Source organism: Sus scrofa, chromosome 2 (assembly GCF_000003025.6).
Source record: "Sus scrofa isolate TJ Tabasco breed Duroc chromosome 2, Sscrofa11.1, whole genome shotgun sequence".
Lineage (NCBI taxonomy): Eukaryota > Metazoa > Chordata > Mammalia > Artiodactyla > Suidae > Sus > Sus scrofa.
Window position 1 is genome coordinate 136,137,590 of NC_010444.4, and position 12,910 is coordinate 136,150,499.

Sequence of the window (12,910 nt, forward strand, 5' to 3'; positions counted from 1 at the left end):
TTTGCTTAATATGAGAAAGGAAGCACTCACTCAAAATCAGACACAACTTAGAATAGATTTACAAGGAGATCCTGCTGAGTAGCACTGAGAACTTTGTCTAGATACTCATGTTGCAACAGAACAAAGGGTGGGGAAAAAAATGTAATTGTAATGTATACATGTAAGGATAACTTGATCCCCTTGCTATACAGTGGGAAAATAAAATTACAACAAAAAAAATACTTCAAATTTCAGGACACACTTTAAGACCCAAAGTTAGGGGATAGAAAAAAAAAATCATTCAAAGCAAATGGAAACCAAGAGATCAGTGGTAGTTATATGAAACAAAAAAGACATTAAGTGAAAAACTGTAACCAGAGACAAATGTCACTGTACAATGATAAAAGGATCAAGTCATTGGGGGGCTATAATGATGGTAAAATAAATATACACTCAGCATTGGAACACCTAAATATTTGAAGCAAATGCTACTGTATTTGAAAGGAAAAATGGAGAAATAAATGTTAATTCAATAAAAAAAAATAAAAATACAAAAATTAAAATTAAAAAAAAATCTGGGAAGTACAGAGTCCCATACGGATAAACCAAAGGAGGAACATGTTGAAACATACACCAACACTGACAAAAATTTTAAACAAAGAGAAAATTTTAAAAGCAACAAATAAAATACAAAGGAATCCCCATAAGGTTAACAGCTTATTTTTCAGCAGAAATGCTGCAGGCCAGAGGGGAGTACCATCATATATTTAAAGTGATAAAAGGGGAAAATACACAACCAAGAATATTCTACCCAGCAAGGCTCTTGTACAGGTTTGACAGAGAAATAAAAACTTTACAGACAAGCAAAAGTTAAGAGAATTCAGCACCACCAAACCAGCTTTAAAAAAAAAAAATGCTAAAGGAATTTCTATAGGTAGAAAAGAAAGGTCCACAACTAGAAACAAGAAAACTAAGAATGAGAAAGCTCACTGATAAAGGTAAACACAAAATAAAGGTAGGAAATCATCCATGCACAAATATGATATCAAAACCAGCAATCCCAAGAAAAGGGGAGTACAAATGCAGAATATTGGAAAGGCTATTTTGATACTGCTATATCAAAACCTCATAGTCGAGTTCCCGCTGTGATGGAGTGGAAATGAAGCTGACTGGTAACCTTGAGGTTTGGGTTTGATCCCTGGCCTCACTCAGTAGGTTAAGGATCCAGCATTGCCATGAGCTGTGGTGTAGGTCACAGAAACGGCTCAGATCCCATGTCGCTGTGGCTGTGGTATAGGCCAGCAGCTACAGCTCCAATTCAACATCCTAGCCTGGAAACCTCCAAATGCCACGGGTATAGCCCTAAAAAGCAAAAGAGAAAAAAAAAAAAAACCTCATGGTAACTGCAAACTACAACTCCACAATAGATACACACACACAAAAAGAAAAATCAATCCAAACACAACAATAAAGTCATCAAATCACAAGAGAAGGAAAAAAGACCTGTAAAAACAAATATAAAACAATTAAAAAATGGAAATAAGAATACACATATCAATAATTACCTAAATGTAATGGATTAAATGCTCCAACTAGGAGTTTCCACTGTTGTTCAAGTGGGTTAAGAATTTGACCACAGTGGTTCGGGTCACTGAAGAAGTGCAGGTATAATCCCTGGCCTGGCACAGTGGGTTAAAGGATCTGGCATAGCTGCAGCTGTGGCATGGGTCACAGCTGTGGCTCAGATTCAATGCCTGGCCCTGGAACTTCCATATGCCATGGATGCAGCCATTAAAAAAAAATCCAACCAAAAGACATAGACTGGTTAAATGGACATAAGACTTAAATATATGCCACAAGATCTATAAGAAATCCACTCAAGTTCTAGGGATACATACAGACTGAAAGTGAGAAGAGGGAAAAAGGTATTCCATGCAAATTGAAATCAAAAGAAACCTGGAGTACTCATATCAGACAAAACAGACTTTAAAATAAAGACGTTTATAAGAGACAAAGGACTCTACATAATGATAAAGGGATCAATCCAAGAAGACATATCATTTGTAAATATATATTCACCCAATGTAGGAGCATCTCACTATTAAAGGCAAATACTAACAGCCATAAAAAGAGAAACTGACAGTAACACGATAATAGTGGGAGACTCTAACACTCCATCTACATCAATGGACAGATCATGCAGACAGAAAATCAGTAAGGAAACACAGGCCTTAAATAACACATTAGACCAGATGGACTTACTTGCTATTTATAGCATGTTCCATCTAAAGCAGCAGAATACACATTTTTCTCAAGTACACATGGAACATTCTCCAAATACACGTTGAGCTACAAAGCAAGCCTTGGTGAATTTAAGAAAATTGAAATCATATCAATCATCTTTTCTGATCACAATACTATGAGATTAGAAATCAACTACAAGGAAAAAAAGCTGTAAAAAACACAACTATGTGGAGGCTAAACAATATATTCCTAAACAACAAATGGATCACCAAAGAAATCAAAGAGGAAATTTTAAAAACCTAGAGACCGGAGTTCCCGTTGTGGCGCAGTGGTTAACGAATCCGACTGGGAACCATGAGGTTGTGGGTTCGGTCCCTGCCCTTGCTCGGTGGGTTAACGATCCGGCGTTGCCATGAGCTGTGGTGTAGGTTGCAGACGCGGCTCGGATCCCGCGTTGCTGTGGCTCTGGCGTAGGCCGGTGGCTACAGCTCCAATTAGACCCCTAGCCTGGGAACCTCCATATGCCACGGGAGCGGCCCAAGAAATAGCAACAACAACAACAAAAGACAAAAAAAAAAAAAAAAAAAACCTAGAGACCAATGAAAACAGAAACACAATGATCCAAAACCTATGGGAGGCAGCAAAACACTTCTAAGAGGGCATCTTACCTCAGAAAACAAGAAAAATCTCAAATAAACAACCTAACCTTACACCTAAAGCAACCAGAAAAAGAACAAACAAAACCTAAAATTAATAGAAGGAAAGAAATCATGAAGAACAGAGCAAAAATAAATGAAATACAGACAAAGAAAATAATAGAAAAGATCAACAAAATTGATAAACCTTTAGCCAGACTCATCAAGAAAAAAAGGGAGAGGGCTCAAATCAATAAAATTAGAAATGAAAAAGAAGTTACCAATGGACACTGCAGAAATATAAAGGATCATAAGAGACTACTACAAACAACTATATGCCAATACAATGGACAACCTTGAAGAAATGAACAAAAGTTTGGAAAGGTACAATTTTCCAAGACTGAACCATGAAGAAATAGAAAATACGAATAGACCAATCACAAGTATTTAAATTGAAACCATAATTTTAAAAGTTCCAACAAACAAAAGTCTGGGGCCAGATGGCTTCACAATTGAAGTCTGTCAAACATTTAGAGAAGAGTTAACACTCTTCTGAAACTCTCCCCAAAAAGTGGCAGAGGAAGTAACACTCCCAAACTCATTCTATGAGGCCACCATCACCCTGATAGCAAAATCAGACAAATATACCACAAAAAAAGAAAATTATTAGGCCAATAACACTGATGAACACAGACACAAAAATCCTAAACAAAATACCAGCAAACCAAATCCAACAATACATTTAAAGGCTCAGGCACCATGATCAAGAGGCATTTCTCCCAGGGATGCAAGGATTTTCCAACATCTGCAAACAATCACTGTGATACACCACATTAACAAATTGAAGAATAAAAACCATAGGATCCTCTCCATATATGTAGAAAAAGCTTTTGACAACATCCAACACCCATTTATGATTTTTAAAAAACCCACCAGTGGGCATGAGAGGGCACACCTCGACATAATAAAGATCATATATGACAAATCCATAGCTAACATCATACTCAAGGGTGAAAAGCTGAAAGGATTTCCTTTAAAATCAGGAACAAGACAAGAATGTCCACTCTTACCACTTTTATTCAACACAGTGTTGGAAGTCCTAGCCACAGCAATCAGAGAAGAAAAAGAAAAGTAGTCCAAGTTGGAAAAGAAGAAGTAAAACTGTCACTGTTTGCAGATAACATGATACTAAGCACAGAAAATCCTAAGCTACCAGAAAACTATTAGAGCTCATCAACAAATTCTGTAACACTGCAGGAAACAAAATTAATATACATAAATCTCCTGCATTTCTATACACTAACAATGAAGATCACAAAGAGAAATTAAGGAAACAATGCCATTTACATCAAAAATGATAAAATACCTAGGAATAAACTTACCTAAGGAAGCCAAAGACCTGTACTCTGAAAACTATTAGCTGATGGAGGAAATTGAGATGACACAGATGGAAAGATATACCATGTTCTTGGATTGGAACAATGAGTATTGTCAAAATGGCTATACCACCCAATCTACAGATTCAATGCAATCCCTATCAAATTACCAATGGCATTTTTTTCACAGAACTAGAACAAAAAAATTTTTTCAATTGTATGAAAACAAAAAAGACGCTAAAGAGCCAAAGCAATACTGAGAAAGAAAAACGGAGCTAGAGGAATGAGGCTCCCTGGCTTCAGACTATACTACAAAGCTATAGTCATTAAAACAGTATGGTACTGATATAAAAAACAGAAATATAGATCAGTGGAACAGGATAGAAAGCCCAGAAATAAACCCACGCACCTATGATCAACTAAGTTAATGACAAAAGAGGTAAGTATACAAAATAGAAAAGCACAGTCTCTTCAATAAGCAGTGCTGGAAAAACTGGACAGCTACATGTAAAAGAATGAAATCAGAACACTTTCTAACACCATACATAAAATAAACTCAAATGGTTTAAGGATTGAAATATAAGACTAGATTCTATAAAATTCTTAGAGGAAAACATAGGCCAAACACTCTCTGATATAAACTGCACCAATATCTTCTCACTCCCACCTCCTAGAGTAATGACAATAAAAACAAAAATAAATAAATGGGACCAATTAAACTTAAAAGCATTTTCACAACAAAGGAACCCATAAACAAAACAAAAAGACAACACACAGAATGGGGAAAAATCTTTGTAAATGATGCTACTGACAAGGGATTAATTTCCAAAACATAGGAGTTCTGGGAGTACCTATTGCAGCTCAGCAGTAATGAAGTTGACTAGTATTCATGAGGATGTGGGTTCAATCCGTGGCCTCACTCAGTTAAGAACCTGGCATTACTGTGCACTGTGGTGTAGGTCACAGATGAGGCTTAGATCTGGCACTGCTGTGGCTGTGGTATAGGCTGGCACCTGAGACTGATTCAACCCCTAGCTCAGGAACTTCCACGTGCTTCAAGTGTAGCCCTAAAGAGAAAAAAAAAATACACACAGAAAGCCATATTTCAAAAAGATAGGTGCACCCCAGTGTTCACTGCAGCACTATTTCCAAGAGCCAAGACATGACCACAATCTAGATGCCCATCAACAGAGGAGTAGATAAAGAAGACATGGCACATATATGCAGTGGAATATTACTCAGCCATAAAAAAGAATTAAATAATGCTATTTGCAGCAACACAGATTGATCTAGATATCATCACACTAAGTGAAGTTAGAGAAAGACAAATATCATGATACCACTTATATGAGGAATCTAAAATAATGATACAAATGAACTTGTTTACATAACAGAAAACATAAGCAGAGGAGCTTTGAAAACAAACTTATGGTCACCAAAGGGGAAAGGCTGGGGGGAGGGACAAATTAGGATTTTGGCACTACTATAGATAAAATCGATAAGCAAAAAGGACTTACTGTATAGCACAGGGAACTCTACTCAATATTCTCTAATAACCTACACAAGAAAAAAATCTGAAAAAGAATCGATACCTGTGTATGTGTAACTGAATCACTATGCTGTACACCTGAAAGTAACACAACATTGTACATCAACTATAGTCCAATAAAAGATAAAAATTAAATTAAAAAAAAGAACAGCAAACTTTCTCCCTGAAAAGCCAAAGAGTACATATTTTAGGTTCCGTGTGCCAAACCAGCAATATCACAACTACTCACCTGTGCCATTATAACATGAAAGCAGCCCTAGGTAATACATAATCAAATGAGTGTGGCCGTGTTCTCATAAAACTTTATTTATGGACACTGAAATTTGAAGTTCAGACAATTTTTATATGTCTCCAAAATGCTGTTCTTCTTTAATTTTTTTTACTATTTGAAAATGTACAAAAAGAGGTGACAGGTCAGATCTGGCCCAAAGGCTATAGTTTGCCAACCCCTGCTTCAAAATCATCAGTGGGTAATTTGTTATACTTGCTTCCCCTGCCCAAGGAGATGGAGCCTGCATCAGCCCTGGTGCATGAGCACCTGAGATGAGCAGAGCCCCCAGTTAGTACCACTGGACAGACAGAGTGAGCAAGAAACACACTCTTGTTGTTTACATCCCTAAGATTTGGGAAGTTACTTCTACTACAGCAAACTTAGCCTCTCTTCTCTGAAACAATCTATGAAGCATTTTTCTAGGTGAATTCATGGACTAGACAAAATCTCAATATAAAAGTTTTATTAAGGAAAGAAATAACTTTTCGAACACACTTGAAACATCCTTTGTGGTACCCATTTTCATTTAAAATCATGAATCATGTATAAATGACATTAATCTGTTCATTAAAGCAAATCCTGAACATACTGAAACTTGACATCTCCTAAATCTATTTAGAATCACAATGGATTTTAGAAGCATTTCCTTTTCAAGGATATTCACATTCAGACTAGACTTTCTCCTGATCTGTCCCAGGCAGTGAGATTGACAGTTTGGGATCTCAGCCTCATACCCAATATTTCCATCTTTAGCCCAAATGACAGGGAGGGAAGAGCAGATGGCACCAGAGGGAACGAGCCATTCCAAACGTCACGTTTGAATAATACATGATCGAGAAAGAAGAGGCAGGTGTGGGGGGGTGGTATGCCATGTGGCTTTGGGCTTGTCCTCTCTGGGGCTCAGTTTTCCCCTCTGTAAAACTGGGAGATGTAACAAATGTCCTCTATGCGCTCTTTCAGTTCAGATATTTCAAGACGATATCATTTCAGACACTTTAAAACAGACCCTTTGCATCTGACTAACAAACAAAAGAGCAAGGGGCTTAGGACACAACTCCATCTAGAACCTCGGATAAGAGCCTTCGCCTGAGTCAGACATGTCCCTATTGGGACCCACAGAATCGATGTCCCATGGCCAGGAAATTAACAAAAAATGAGGTACAAATGAACAATAAAGGTGTGAGAAAATGTTCAATCTTCCTAGAGACCAAAGTAATGCTGATTAAAAGATCAAGATAGCATATCGTGGTTCAGCAGACATGAACCCCACCAGCATCCATGAGGACTCGGGTTCGATCCCTGGCCTCACTCAGTGGGTCTGGGATCCAGCTAAGCCATGAGCTGTGGTGTAGGTCGCAGACATGGCTCAGATCCTCCATTACTGTGGCTGTGGCATAGGGCTGCACCTGTAGCTCCAATTCGACCCCTAGGCTGGGAATTTCCATATGCCACACCTGCAGCCCAAAAAAGGCCAAAAAAAAAAAGTAAAAATTAAAATTTAAAAAAAGGATCAAGATGGCATTTTCCATTAACTGGCTTTACAAAATTCCTAAGGAGGATCGTGTCCCATGTTGGTAAGAGCAAGAAGACAGACCCTGTGCTGATGGGAGTGGAAGTTGGTGTGGCTTTTCTAGAAGGCAATGTGGCAACAGGAGTTGAAAACTATAAGCATGGGCATACCTTTTGACCAAGCAGTTAAACGTCAAGAATTTTTTTCTAGAAAAACCTGGATAAGTGCCACAAGGTATCTATTGTTAACTCAACTAAAAACTGCAGCATCGGAGTTCCCGTCATGGCACGCGGAAATGAATCCAAATAGGAACCATGAGGTTGCGGGTTCGATCCCTGGCCTCACTCAGTGGCTTAAGGATCTGGCATTGCCCTGAGCTGTGGTGTAGGTCGCAGAGGCAGCTTGGATCCTGCGTTGCTGTGGCTGTGGTGTAGGCCGGCAGGTGTAGCTCCAATTTGACCCCTAGCCTGGGAATCTCCGTATGCCGGAGAAAACAAAACCAAAACAAAACAAAAACTGCAGCATTGTTTCCAGTAGCAAAAAAAATAAATAAATAAATAATAAAAATAAAAATAAAAACAAGTCAATGAACAAAGTTAAATTATAGAAATAAAAGATGGCATGTTGATACGGTGGAATACCAGTCAGTCATTAAAAGTAATGCTGCCATATATAATATGACCCTAATTTTGTTTTAAAGGGAATAAAAGTAGAAATTCTACACATACAAGGAAAAAAGCCTGAAATTTTTCTACCCAAAATAGAGGTAGTCATCTCTAGAGATGTTAATTTTCTTAATTCTCCTTTTTTCTGTTTTCTATATTATTATAAAATTAGGAGAAAAATTAAATGCAGACTGTTACATTTAGAACAGATTAGGGTAATGGGGTCCTGCTGTAGAGTTCAGGAAACTGTATCTGGTCTCTTTAGCAAAAACCTGACGGAAAATGAAAAAAAGAGAAAAAAAAAATTGGAGTTCCCGATGTGGCTCAGGGGAAACGAATCCAACTAGTGTCCTTGAAGATGCAGGGATGCAGGTTCAATCCTTGCCCTCTCTCAGTGGTTGGGGATCTAGCATTCCTGTGAGCTGTGGTGTAGGTTGCAGACGCGGTTCAGACCCCGCCTTGCTGTGGCTGTGATGTAGGCTGGCAGCTGGAACTCTGATTTGACCCCTAACCTGGGAACTTCCATTTGCCACAAGTGTGGCCCTAAAAAGAAAAAAAACGAAAAAAAAGAAAAGAAAGAAAGAAGGAAAGAAAAATGGGTGTGTATGGGAAGCTGGATCACTTTGCTATACAGCAGAAATTGATGGAACACTGTAAATCAACTCTAAAAAAATTTTTTTAATAAAAGTATTATGAAAAAAAAGCAGAGACCTTCATATAGTTCACCCTCTTTCAGATTCATAACACATATTAACACACAGCCTCTGAAAATTTCTGCAGCGAAGAAATCTGCTTAACTATGTTTCACTCCCTTGTCTCATGAGTTTATTTAATCACGGAAAGTGGGTTTGGGGAAAGCTATCTTTTTATTAACAGGATGCCAATTAACACCCCACAAACACTGTGTAGTACACATCACCTTTGCAAGGAACAGCCTCAGACTTTTGATTCCATCTCCACTCTTGTGGGACTGTAGAACCACGTTGCTCACAGTGAAATATTCTGTCTCAAATCGCCTGGTGGGACCAGGGTCATGGCTGATCACTCTTCTGCTCAGCCGGGATGCATTTCTAGGAGTTCCGAAGCAAAGACGGACCGTGTACCATTTTCCAAATGAGGCTGATGAATGCATCAACCTTTTCCACCTGCCAGTAACACAAGATGTTTTTAAAAGGCTTGTGTGGACCGTCTGCCAATACACATGGGGCCATTAGCCAGTTGGCCAGCCTTGAGCAAGCTTCACTTCCACCAGCTTGCAGTGAGCTGCCCACTCCCTAGCTGAGAGCCGCAATCAATGTCCCTTCGGGGCTAAAGTGAGGGGTGAGGGGTGGGGCGATGATTTGGTTTGATAAGGGAGTGAGAAACAAGGAGACAGGGACAAAGCCTTCCTCCTAACCTCTGTGTCACAGAGTCCTCCCACTCAAAGCCTCATTGAAGGCATTGCTGCCTGCCTGTTCCACCGATCTCTTGGTAATTTAGATGTGCTTCCAACTGAGAGCTGTGTTGTTTAATAAAGCAAAGACAATCGACGCTTCCTCGGTGTTATAATAGTCTCTCTGTGTGTTTACTTGAGAACAAATGCTGTTATAATTTCTTTAGGGAATCAATATCTTCTGGTGCATATGCACTGCCCTATTGGAGGTGCAGATCGTGTAAAGAGAGAAGGGGAAATTTATTACCTTGTAAAGGCCGGCAGACGGTAGTAGGTTTAGCGAGAGCTGTAATTAAAGTTTTGCTGATAATAAAAAATGGAAGCAATAAACAATCACACAGATTTTCCAGTCCTTAGCCCTACAATGGCTAAATCACCACCAGCTTCCGCACGGTTGCTGGTCTCTGCACAATCAGCCTCTGAAAGCGAAAAGTTCTATGGACCCAAAGGCTGCCCATTCTGGGACCCCTGAGATGCCTTCACATGCTCCCAGGCCCAGCAAACCCCCTAGGCACTCACTCACTCTACTCTGAGCTACTCTCTTCAATTTTAGAGACAGCAGGGCCAACCTCTGCTTTACTGACAACTTCCAAGATTGGCTCTTCAAGCCAGAACCCTACCAAGCCAGCAGTCTACATGGGATGTGAGACGGGGGACCTCAGTTTGAAGGCAAGGACATGCATTGCAAAAGTAAGCCCAGTATAAGGGAAGGGAATCATTTCCGGTCAACTTTACCGGGACCCCCATCCCACCCATCCCCACCCTACCCAGGAACCCAGCTCAAGCTCTCCAGAAGAGCATAGGAAGACTTCCCAAAATGATTGCTCTTCCCTCAGCTCTTCACTGAGCACCTGCTGGGCATGTCTGTGTCTATCCTAGGCCAGAGAGAGGCAGAGCATTGTGTGGTTGGGAAGCAGGGGGAGTGGAGACCGCCCCCCCCCCCGAGCATCCATAGGAGGCTACAAAATACTGACAGTGTCCACAAGCTTCCCCCAACCCCCCGACACTGGGCCAAGGAAGTCCACGCTATCTTTTCCAACAGAGATAAAATCACAGTCACCTTCCCATGAGGCCCCATGTCAAAAAAAAGTCACGTTACAGAGGGAGGAGGCGATGTCTCTGGTCCATGGGGATGGAGGCATCTTTGAGGCTTCCTCCTTAGCACCAGGCACTGAAGTAAGATCAAATGGCCTGAGGAAAACCAGAAAATATCCCCACGCACTGGCACCATCAGGGGCACCACTCCTTCGCAGGCAAATTTCCCCAAGAGCAAGAACTTTGTAACCTCGGCAGACGTCCACCCAATAATACTCACTGACCACCTCCTATCTGCCTCCCATGGTGACACCAAGAGCCAGCACCAAACACTTGCAGAAAGAACAAACCAGTGAGTACATTAAACTCATTATCAGCCAGGAGGTGCCTTTGAGAATACCGGACTTGGAGTTCCCATCGTGACTCAGCGGAAATGAATTGACGAGCATCCATGAGGACCCAGGCTCAAACCCTGGCCTCGCTCAGTGGGTTAAGGATCTGGCGTTGCCACGACCTGTGGTGTTGGTTGCAGACGCAGCTCAGATCTGGCATGGCTGTGGCTGTGGTGTAGGCCAGTGGCTACAGCTCCAATTCAACCCCTAGCCTGGGAACCTCCATGTGCTGTGAGTGCAGCCATAAAAAGACACACACACCCCCAAAATAAAAAAGGCGAAAAACAAGACTCTGAGTTTTTCTATAAATAATGGCATGTTCTACACCAAGCGCCTACTATGTGCCAGACAGTGCACAGAGCCCTTTACAGACATTCATCCTCTCTTTCAGTCCTTACGACCACCCCCTGAAGGGGGGCGGTAGCTGGCATCTTTGGCAGCTGAGGACAGAAAGGCTCCGAGGTTAGGTACCATGCCCAAGACCAGCATCTCCCAGCAGCACAGGGCAGGGCTGGGGCATGAACCCACGTGCTCCAAAGCCCATGTTCTTCCTCTTACGCCAGGCTCCCTGGCCCCTAGGCCACTTGAGGCCCTCACCTGTCGTCACCCATCTTCTCCCCCAACATCTGTTGGTGGCGGGGGTCCAAGATGCAAAGAGAAAGTCAGATGAGGGTCCTTGAGAAGAATCTGACTCTTCAGAAGAGAATGACAGAGAAACAGTGAAGGGAGCTGGAGGGAGCGAAAGGAAAAGCAGGCTTAAGGGGGCTTACAGGTCCCTGGGAAGCAGGCCCAGCAGGGCCCATCAGCTGCCAGCGTCTCTGGATTCCATGTCCTCTCCTCTTGTCTCCGAGTCTATCCCCTAACCCTCTGCTAAAATGTTCTGAGGCCTAAGTGCTTGCAAGGATCTTCGGCCTGGTCTAACTTACCAGAATGCATGGTCCCAGGCCTCAGCTAGCCCTGGACAGGACAGGGCACAGGGCGAGGGGCACCTGCTGGCTGCCCCCGGGATGCAAGACCTCCAATTGTGCAGCCCCCTGCTGGAAGGCTCCCCTAAGCGTCAGAGATGGGCATGCAATGATTCTGATGTTCTCCCTGCAATCCTTCTCCTCAGACACCCCAGAACTGCACCGCCCATCTCCAAAGGCATGAGGGACGCGCCCCATCTCACGTCAGTGGCCCAGCCTCTGCGCACAGGGAGCTGCAGGCCCCGGGGCAAGTCCCCCAAAGTGCTCGTCTTTGCACCTGCCCAGCCCTGCAGCTTCTCTGAGGAACCCACTGGCCCTGGCTGAGGATTCCAGAGCTCAGGCTGCAGTGGGGACCCTGAGCTGCTGATGAGCCAATAAAATTACCAGCAGGCATTAAATCTATCCTCAGTTAACCCAGCGCCTTTAATAATAAAAAAGATTTTGCACAGGGGATAAATACCACGTCTCATTTTCTCACTCTCACTGGTCTCCTGTCACTGTGCACTTATTAATACAATCACTAATATACAGCTCCCAATCAGCCACTAAAATACCGCTGTTATTCCTACTAATTCGACAATAAAATGTGGCTGGGCCAGGCCGTAAAACTGGGTGGTCACGTGACTAGGGGCGCTAGCGGAGGTGAGCTGTGAGGCTCAGGGGTCTGGAACTGGCCACCTGGAACTGAGCCACCACGGCCACAGCACAAGCCACGCCCACCTACCCTGCAGGCCCTGACTGTCAAGGGTCCAGATGCCACCCAAAATGCAGACAGAGGTGTCCCCCACTGTGTCAGTGTCCTACTGCTGTGTAATATATTACCACCAACTTCGCAGCTTAAAGCAATACCCATGCAT

The 12,910-nt window shown here is 42.1% G+C and overlaps 1 long non-coding RNA gene across 1 annotated transcript in view; it reads right to left on the reverse strand.

The window, feature by feature from the left end:
* Positions 1 to 12,910, reverse strand: part of LOC110259480 — a 181,146-nt gene that overhangs the window by 33,891 nt on the left and 134,345 nt on the right. The window lies entirely within an intron of this gene.